This window comes from Branchiostoma floridae, chromosome 3 (genome assembly GCF_000003815.2).
Source record: "Branchiostoma floridae strain S238N-H82 chromosome 3, Bfl_VNyyK, whole genome shotgun sequence".
NCBI classification, from domain to species: Eukaryota; Metazoa; Chordata; class Leptocardii; order Amphioxiformes; family Branchiostomatidae; genus Branchiostoma; species Branchiostoma floridae.
Window position 1 is genome coordinate 31395771 of NC_049981.1, and position 10498 is coordinate 31406268.

The window sequence follows — 10498 nt, forward strand, 5'->3', positions numbered from 1 at the left end:
TAAACCAAAGATATTGTTTTGACGATCAAGCTTTTTCCGACACACAACGCTAGAATACTGTCTCAGCCACAGAACAAAAAGTCTCTCACTTTGGGAGGCTGCCTGCCAACCCGGCTGTAGGAGTGAGCGCTTTTTGAGGTCTGAGTGAGTGAGAACTTCTGTCGATGTGAGAGCGCTTTCGGAATAGTAAAAGAGTAATTTCCTTCAGTATTTTTCCATGCCAAATATTTTATATACCTGTTTAAACAGTCCTTGCTTGAACATGGTCGCTCTAGCGCAGTGGGAAAATTTGCGCATTGTAAACCAATGCACCCGGTTCGATTCCTGGGAGGTAATTTTTTTTGTTAACTTTCTTTTTTTTTCTTCTTTTACAGCCATTAAAATACTAATTTTTGCATCCATTGAAATACATATTAACAATGCTTATGTATAGAACATTAAAACTCACATTTGCACCTGTTCTACTTCTGCATATTTCGATGTTGGGATATTTGAATGAGACGTGCGATACTCTGCTTATATGTCGTTCTAACTTTCCATAAAATGCCCATACAACATCTATATCACAGAATTACACAAGAACAAACTGATTTTCTCGAATATATCTGCATACTACCTTTTTTTCAAAATACTCATCAGCCAGCTTTTTTTCAGAAGCTTTCTTGTTTCACTTCAAGAGCAAAATAAACACTGATATTTTGTTTAGTTTATAACGATATACACTATACAATACAATCATTCATTCATTCGAAAGATATGGTCTTGACAATCAATCTTTTTCCGACACACAACGCTAAAATTCTCTCTCACCCACAGAACAAAAAGTTCTCTCACTTCGTGAGGCTTCCCTGCCAACGCGGCTGTAGGAGTGAGCGATTTTTTGGGTCTGAGTGAGTGCGAACTTTTGTCGATGTGAGAGCGCTTTCGGAGTAGTGAAAGAACCACTTCTTTTAGTAATTTTTACCTAAAAGGCGCAAAATAAACACTTGCCATTTTGTTCAGTCCTGAAACGATATACACTATACAATACCAATCACTTATACCAAATATTAAAGATATTGTCTTGACAATCAATCTTTATCCGACACACAACGCTGAAATTCTCTTTCACCCACATGACAGAACAAAAAGTTCTCTCACTTCGGGAGGCTTCCCTGCCAACCCGGCTGTAGGAGTGAGCGATTTTTTGGGTCTGAGTGAGTGCGAACTTTTGTCGATGTGAGAGCGCTTTTGGAGTAGTGAAAGAACAACTTCTTTTAGTATTTTTTACTAAAAACGCAAAATAATCACTGTCATTTTTTTCAGTTTGTAACGATATACACTATTCAATAACAATCACTTATACCAAATATTAAAGATATTGTCTTGACAATCCATCTTTTTCGACCACAACGCTAAAATTCTCTCTCACCCACAGAACAAAAAGTTCTCTCACTTTGGGAGGCTTCCCTGCCAACCCGGCTGTAGGAGTGAGCGCTTTTTGAGGTCTGAGTGAGTGCGAACTTCTGTCGATGTGAGAGCGCTTTCGGAATAGTAAAAGAGTAATTTCCTTCAGTATTTTTCCATGCCAAATATTTTATATACCTGTTTAAACAGTCCTTGCTTGAACATGGTCGCTCTAGCGCAGTGGGAAAATTTGCGCATTGTAAACCAATGCACCCGGTTCGATTCCTGGGAGGTAATTTTTTTTGTTAACTTTCTTTTTTTTTCTTCTTTTACAGCCATTAAAATACTAATTTTTGCATCCATTGAAATACATATTAACAATGCTTATGTATAGAACATTAAAACTCACATTTGCACCTGTTCTACTTCTGCATATTTCGATGTTGGGATATTTGAATGAGACGTGCGATACTCTGCTTATATGTCGTTCTAACTTTCCATAAAATGCCCATACAACATCTATATCACAGAATTACACAAGAACAAACTGATTTTCTCGAATATATCTGCATACTACCTTTTTTTCAAAATACTCATCAGCCAGCTTTTTTTCAGAAGCTTTCTTGTTTCACTTCAAGAGCAAAATAAACACTGATATTTTGTTTAGTTTATAACGATATACACTATACAATACAATCATTCATTCATTCGAAAGATATGGTCTTGACAATCAATCTTTTTCCGACACACAACGCTAAAATTCTCTCTCACCCACAGAACAAAAAGTTCTCTCACTTCGTGAGGCTTCCCTGCCAACGCGGCTGTAGGAGTGAGCGATTTTTTGGGTCTGAGTGAGTGCGAACTTTTGTCGATGTGAGAGCGCTTTCGGAGTAGTGAAAGAACAACTTCTTTTAGTATTTTTTACTAAAAGCGCAAAATAAACACTGGCATTTTGTTCAGTCTGAAACGATATATACCATACAATAACAATCACTTAGTCCAAATATTAAAGATATTGTCTTGACAATCAGTCTTTTTCCGACACACAACGCTGAAAATCTCTCTCACACACAGAACAAAAAGTTCTCTCACTCCGGGAGGCTTTCCTGCCACCGGGGCTGTATAGTACAGGAGCCAAGTCCTGAAAGAGGCCTAGAAATGTGATTTCGTTGCACCCACTTTACAGAAAAGGTTTGACCTAATTTTGTGGTAGAGGGGTCTTTGGTCCATCACCCAGCATGATTTTTATGCTCAAATTGTGGTATCACTTTTTTGCTAGCTAAGCATAAAGGTAGAACACCTATTCTGCACAGGTGAAAAAATTCAATTTTCCAAGGGGGAGGGGCAAAAAACTAAACATCAATATTTTTCCATCAAAATTGGTAGGCTGGTACACCTTTTCATGGGAAATACAAAAATGTTGATTTTTTCCAAAATTTTGCCTTTGTCCAAAAGTTATGGGTCTTAAAAGTTCGATTTTTAAGCATTTTTTGTTCCAAAAAACGAACTGTTTACTTTGCAAAATCAGACAATTAATCGTGTTACCTACGGGGCCTTGCCTGATGAGTTAGACCTACCTTCCGAATCATACCCTGCATATCAACCTTTAAATCATCAAAATCCGTCAATGGGATCCAGAGATATGAATGTGTGAATGTTGACACATCTGCCATGTTCTATTGCCATATCGTCGCTAAGGCCGTTGCTAAGGCCGTTGCTAAGGAGGTTTTGGATTATACTCCACAACAAAACTGCTACGCAGAACAAACTTTTCCGATGTATATTGCTCTGGTTATCTCAGCAGAAGTGTAAGGAGAAATTTTGCTATGTTTAATGTTTAATAGATGCAGGAAAACTGATTTTTAATGTCATTTCTTTCAGAATCATTAGCAAAATTGTTGCTAAGGCCGTTGCTAAGGGGGTATTCAGTCATGTTCCAAGCAAAATACAGCAGCTGAGAGTCAAGATTTCTATCACATTCTGCTCAAGTCATCTCGTAAACCATGCATAACTTAAAATACTTTAATTGTTTGATTGATTGGTTGGGAATATTAATTGGGGCTCTGCATGGGGGATATAAGGATACTTGAAAAGAATTATGCTGATTTGACACATTTTTATTGTTGCTCCGTAATGTCACTAAGTAGGTACCTTGTTAAATCACTGCATATATCTACTGCTATGTCGAGCACAATGAAAAAGGCTATGCATGGGGGTTATCAGAACACCGGAAATGTGATACCGTTTAATACACAGGACACATGGATACAAAACTGTGTTAGATACAACATATTGCAAAACAAAATCTCTGACCAACATCTATGTTAGAATGAAATAGTATATGGGATCTGCAAAATTGAAAAAAAATCAGTTTGCAAACGGATCTGAATGGGGGTTATCAGGACACCAGAAATGTGATACATAGGACACATGAATACAACGTATCAACGAGTCTTTGACTCTATCTAATAGTATGTTAGAGTGGACCAGTATATCATAGGATCTACAAAATACACCAACACACAAGGATTGCAAATGCTTTTGAAACACATATTCACAAAAAAAGTTTTTTTGGGACTTGTGATACAATATGCAGGACCTGATGTTAAACTTTAACTGCAATTTCTAACAGATTCTGGTCAGGCCTAAAACTTGACATATTAGTTACAAAAAAATAAAACTCTGTCATTACACAGAGCTCGAAATATCACCTGCATATGCAGGTCAGTGCAGGTAAAATGAAAGCTGTGCACTTTTTCCTGATGTCTACGTGCACCTTACCTGCACTGGTCCATGTACTGGCTTTATAACCTGACTTAATCTTCTTATTGGCCCGTCCTACCGTGCCGTGCCCGCGGGGAGGGGCCAGTTACAGCCCTGGACAGCGGAGTTTGCGTTACACTACTGGCTTTACATATACATGTTTCATGATGTGGAATTTTACTGGTTGCATTGCACTGGTAACCACCTATGAAGTATGAAAAGAAAAAATGGCAATGGTTTCTGAACAGATTTTAGTATGATCAATACTTCCAAATTCTGAGTGGTGGAGGTAAAATTTGTCTGGTTCAGGTGATTTCCAATGTTACCTGCACCAGTGCAGGTATGCAGAAAAAGGTATTTCAAGCCCTGCATAAAACTGCAAGCAAAATTACACCAGAAAATGCTTTTACAAATTATAAAAATCAATTTGTAGATGTGCATGTGCCTATGATGGTGTCCGATGCTTGTATAAAAAGAACTTTCCTTGTCATGGAGCCTGTAATGGGCAGATGAAAAAATGGCTTTATGCGGTTTAGTTGCTAGCTTTAATGATTTGAGGCCTTGTTTTGCCAGTTCTTAAAAGTTTACGTCTTTTGCATTGTAACATGACTGCACTTAATAATAGCATACACTGTATTTCATAGCACCAGGCAGTGCCACGTGCCTTCCTGTTCTGTCGCCTCCATACCAGTGGCCACAAATTCTGACTATGTACTGTTGAAAGCCTAACAAAGTTGAACTTGTAATCTGCTTGGTTGTGTCCCACTCTCTGGCCCAAAACAACAGCTCAACCATCAGCTCCCCTAACATGCTGCATCTCCTGGACCACCATCAGCTTTCTGGCCAAACATAGCCTCCCCGATATCAGTGAGATCTTCATCTTGTCCGACATCCGTTGGCTGTCTTTGACAGTCCGGACTGCCCAGCCATCGCTGACAACTTTGTGACTGTGCGACTAAGCCAGGGCCACGAGCTATTCCAGTCGCAGTTTGTGATGTGACTTGTGTGTGACTGTGAGGAAGGAAACGGGCAGCTGTGGTTGACAGAGTTGGAAGGTCATGCCTCCGTGGCACTGTGCATGTGGCGAAGTTTACCACTTCTCCAAGTCCAACCCAAACACCCAAAGATCTCCAGACTTGTATGTCTTCATCAGTTTCAAACAGACATTGGCCCATGACCTTTTTTGTTGTCTTGCACGCTCTTTGTTGTTTCACCTGTTTGTGTCACAGTTATTCTACAGCCTTTTATGCCTCTTCAGCGGTTAAGACGTCATTATTTCATTGACAATGCATCATCTTAGGTGAGTCTTCATTGATGCTATCTTGCAGTTGCAAATGACATTACCTGCCTGCGGGTATGAGAATTTGATTGCTGGCAGAGACAAAATCAGCGAAGCACAGTGATAACACTCTGCATTGCCCGGTCTCGAAAATCATAGGGGTCTTGTTTTTATTCTGTTGAACAAATCAAATCAACAATCAAGCAACAATAAATCGACAAAGGCTATATTATCGACTTCATGGCCAGACAGGTAGTGGGCTTGTGTGGCGCAATCAGCATGGTGTTCGATTCATAAGCCATAGGTTCTGGGTTTAAATCCTTCGGTGTGCCACCAATCACTTTCACTTTCACTTTACAAAAATGTATTTATTTTACCAGGAACTGACTCAGGTCAGACTAGAACTGCTTTACAGGCAATCCTGGGCACATAGAAACAACATAATGACAATACAGGCATATTTCAGTAACAACATGTAAAAATAGCATTGCTAATCAATTAGGTAATCTGACGCTTAGGTGTCTTAATGTTCATCAGGCTACGTGATTGAAGAGGCAACTTGTTCCACAGCTGCACGCCTTAGTACTGCAGACTGCCACAAAATGACGTCACTCTGACAGGTGGCCATTGAAGCATGTGGGGGTCATAGTAACGTAACCTTGTAGTCGCTGCACGTGTGTTGACCCTTAGGGTCGGGGGTGATATACATCGGAATAAAGTAGCCATATACGATGGCGCCCTTCCCAGGACTGACTTGAAAATTGTAGCAAGAGAGACCGTTTCCAGCCGTTTACGCACAGACTCCAGCCCTGCAGCAGCTGGCAAGGTGTGAACTGGGACATGATCTTGAGCTACACCTCGAGCACGTTTAAGAACCCACCGCACTTATCGAAAGGAGTAGGGTTCCCAGTGTGAGTGGTTCAAAACGTAGTCATATGGCCGCACCTGGGGAAATTGCTGTCATATTGAGGTCACCTGAATTAGTGCTGAATGGTAGTTGCTCCAGACCCTTGGGATTTAGTCCTGTCTATTGTATGAATGCTCCTTGAAAATCATCCCCTGGGTGCGAAGAGAGTAGTCGGTCCACCCAATACCTGTCCTGCTGGCAACTCTTCACATCATACTTGCCATCGTCTCCCTGTGTGCTTACAGCAGCCTGGTGCCAGCTCCTTCTGCGCTTTTCAAATATGTCTGTCATCTGCTCTCATTGACTGGGCCATGAATTTCCTCCCATTAATTAATTTAAAGTCCAGACAACCAGAGCCGATTGCTTATCTACTTGCTGCAAAGAAGACTGGCAAAATCTTGGTAAACTGATTTTGGTTTGGTTTGGTTTGATACAGATCTCCATTAGTGACTGATATGTCACTATTCTTCCTGGAGTCCGGGTGATTTGAAGAGAATGACCAATTCTAGACGGAAGGATTTGCAGGATTTTGCACCATCGCACACCACACCATCGCATATGTGGGGGTTATTTAACGTGCGTGGGGTGTGGCTCTCCCTAAACATGGGACCTCCATTTAACGTCCTATCTGAGGGAAGGCCCTAGCCGAAGCTAGGTACTCATTTTCACGCAAAGTGAGGAAAGCCGTGTAAAGTGCATTTCCCAAAAGCACAAGATTGGTGACACAGCAGGGTTCGAACTCGAGAGCTCTCGGTCCCGAGCCAAAACGCGCTGTCGCTGTGCCCATGATCTCACTGCTCCTAGCAAATTGGACTTCCAGCTGTAAATGGTTGAATATGATTGTTCAAAAGCTAATTATAGTCAACTCGAGTGTTCCTCTGTGTTTTGTCTATCTCAACACATCCTTCAGAGACAATCTCATGTCTATGGTTGTTTGTGAGTCAGTCCTTGACGTTGCTTACAATTGTTCCTATAAGCCATTGAGCCACACACTGGTGCATACATGGATTGAGCGAGGGCCAGTCTACTGCTTGTGTTATTGTTAGTGTGTGTAATGTTGCCATACTCTTTCCTAAATGTTGCGTCCTAGCCTTGGTCTTTCTATTTGTCTATATGAAGTAGCTCTGTTCCCATGTAACCTGCAAATTAAGTATTATGATAACCCCCATTCAGATCCGTTTGCAAACTGATTTTTTTTCAATTTTGCAGATCCCATATACTGTTTCATTCTAACATAGATGTTGGTCAGAGATTTTATTTTGCAATATGTTGTATCTAACACAGTTTTGTATCCATGTGTCCTGTGTATTAAACGGTATCACATTTCCGGTGTTCTGATAACCCCCATGCATAGCCTTTTTCATTGTGCTCGACATAGCAGTAGATATATGCAGTGATTTAACAAGGTACCTACTTAGTGACATTACGGAGCAACAATAAAAATGTGTCAAATCAGCATAATTCTTTTCAAGTATCCTTATATCCCCCATGCAGAGCCCCAATTAATATTCCCAACCAATCAATCAAACAATTAAAGTATTTTAAGTTATGCATGGTTTACGAGATGACTTGAGCAGAATGTGATAGAAATCTTGACTCTCAGCTGCTGTATTTTGCTTGGAACATGACTGAATACCCCCTTAGCAACGGCCTTAGCAACAATTTTGCTAATGATTCTGAAAGAAATGACATTAAAAATCAGTTTTCCTGCATCTATTAAACATTAAACATAGCAAAATTTCTCCTTACACTTCTACTGAGATAACCAGAGCAATATACATCGGAAAAGTTTGTTCTCCGTAGCAGTTTTGTTGTGGAGTATAATCCAAAACCTCCTTAGCAACGGCCTTAGCAACGGCCTTAGCGACGATATGGCAATAGAACATGGCAGATGTGTCAACATGCACACATTCATATCTCCGGATCCCATTGACGGATTTTGATGATTTAAAGGTTGATATGCAGGGTATGATTCGGAAGGTAGGTCTAACTCATCAGGCAAGGCCCCGTAGGTAACACGATTAATTGTCTGATTTTGCAAAGTAAACAGTTCGTTTTTTGGAACAAAAAATGCTTAAAAATCGAACTTTTAAGACCCATAACTTTTGGACAAAGGCAAAATTTTGGAAAAAATCAACATTTTTGTATTTCCCATGAAAAGGTGTACCAGCCTACCAATTTTGATGGAAAAATATTGATGTTTAGTTTTTTGCCCCTCCCCCTTGGAAAATTGAATTTTTTCACCTGTGCAGAATAGGTGTTCTACCTTTATGCTTAGCTAGCAAAAAAGTGATACCACAATTTGAGCATAAAAATCATGCTGGGTGATGGACCAAAGACCCCTCTACCACAAAATTAGGTCAAACCTTTTCTGTAAAGTGGGTGCAACGAAATCACATTTTTCAGGGTCTGGCTCCTGTACTAGTAGGAGTGAGCGATTTTTTGGGTCTGAGTGAGTGCGAACTTTTGTCGATGTGAGAGCGCTTTCGGAGTAGTGAAAGAATAACTTCCTTTTAGTATTTTTTACTAAAAACGCAAAATTTTGGAGTTTTAAATGAGCCCCATATTTCCGAACCATACAACAAAATAGGTTTCACGCATATGTCAAATAGTTTGCTTCTTACGGATATAGAAGCGTCGGCTTTGCCAAGGGATTGGTTGATTCCATATAGGGCTCTCAGGCCTTTGCTGTGCAGATATTTGTTATTTGCCTTGAACGTGCCAGCTGAATTTACAACAATTCCCAGATAGCAATAATTTGTAACAATTTCTACTACATGTCTTTCATATAGGAAAAGGCAGTCTTTTGGTAGGCAGCCACCTTTCGTAAATACAATGACTTTAGTTTTCTTTAGATAAACATTTAACTTCCATGATTCACAATAATTTTCTGATCTACTTAGAGAAGTTTGCAGACCCTGTCGAAATTCAGACAAAAGTACCATATATAGTGTATAGCGTAACAAATTAAAAAAAAGGGCAGTGTTTATCTTGCGTTTGAAGTGAAATGATGCTGAAAGAAGTTGTTCTTTCACTACTCCAAAAGCGCTCTCACATCGACAAAAGTTCGCACTCACTCAGACCCCAAAAATCGCTCACTCCTACAGCCCCGTTGGCAGGGAAGCCTCCCGAAGTGAGAGAACTTTTTGTTCTGTGGGTGAGAGAGAATTCCAGCGTTGTGTGTCAGAAAAAGATTAATTGTCAAGACAATATCTTTAATATTTGGTGATTGTCATTGTATAGTGTATATCGTTGCAAACTGAACAAAATGTCAGCGTTAATTTTGTGTTCTAAGTGAAAAAATACTGAAGGAAGTTGTTCTTTCACTACTCCGAAAGCGCTCTCACATCGACAAAAGTTCGCGCTCACTCAGACCCCAAAAATCGCTCACTCCTACAGCCGGGTTTGCAGGGAAGCCTCCCGAAGTGAAAGAACTTTTTGTTCTGTGGGTGAGAGAGAATTTCAGCGTTGTGTGTCGGAAAAAGATTAATTGTCAAGACAATATCTTTAATATTTGGTATAAGTGATTGGTATTGTATAGTGTATATCGTTACAAACTAAACAAAATGTCTGCGTTTATTTTGGGTTTTAAGTAAAAAAATACTAAAAGAAGTTGTTCTTTCACTACTCCGAAAGCGCTCTCACATCGACAAAGTTTCGCTCTCACACAGACCAAAAAATCGCTCACTCCTCCATCAGGGTTTGCAGGGAAAGCCTCCCGAAGTGAGAAAACTTTTTGTCCTGTGTGTGAGAGAGAATTTTAGCGTTGAGTGTCGGAAAAAGATTGATCGTCAAGACAATGTCTTTGGTTTAAGTGATTGTTAGTGTATGATGTATATCGTTGCAAACAAAATAAAATTTCAGTGATCATTGTGCATTTTAATTAAATAAACCTCAATGAAGTTATTTCTTCCACTACTCCGAAAGCGCTCTCACGTCGACCAAATTTCGCTCTCATTCAGACCAAATAAATCGCTCACTCCTCCAGCCTGATCGGCGGGGAAAGCCCCGAGGTGAGAGAACTTTTTGTTCCGTGGCTGAGAGAGAATTTCAGCGTTGTGTGTCGGAATGATATGATTGTCGAGGAAATATCTATAATATAACAGAATGTCATTTTTGAAAAGGTTTATTATTGGAACTGAAGAAATGAAAGGTTAAATCGG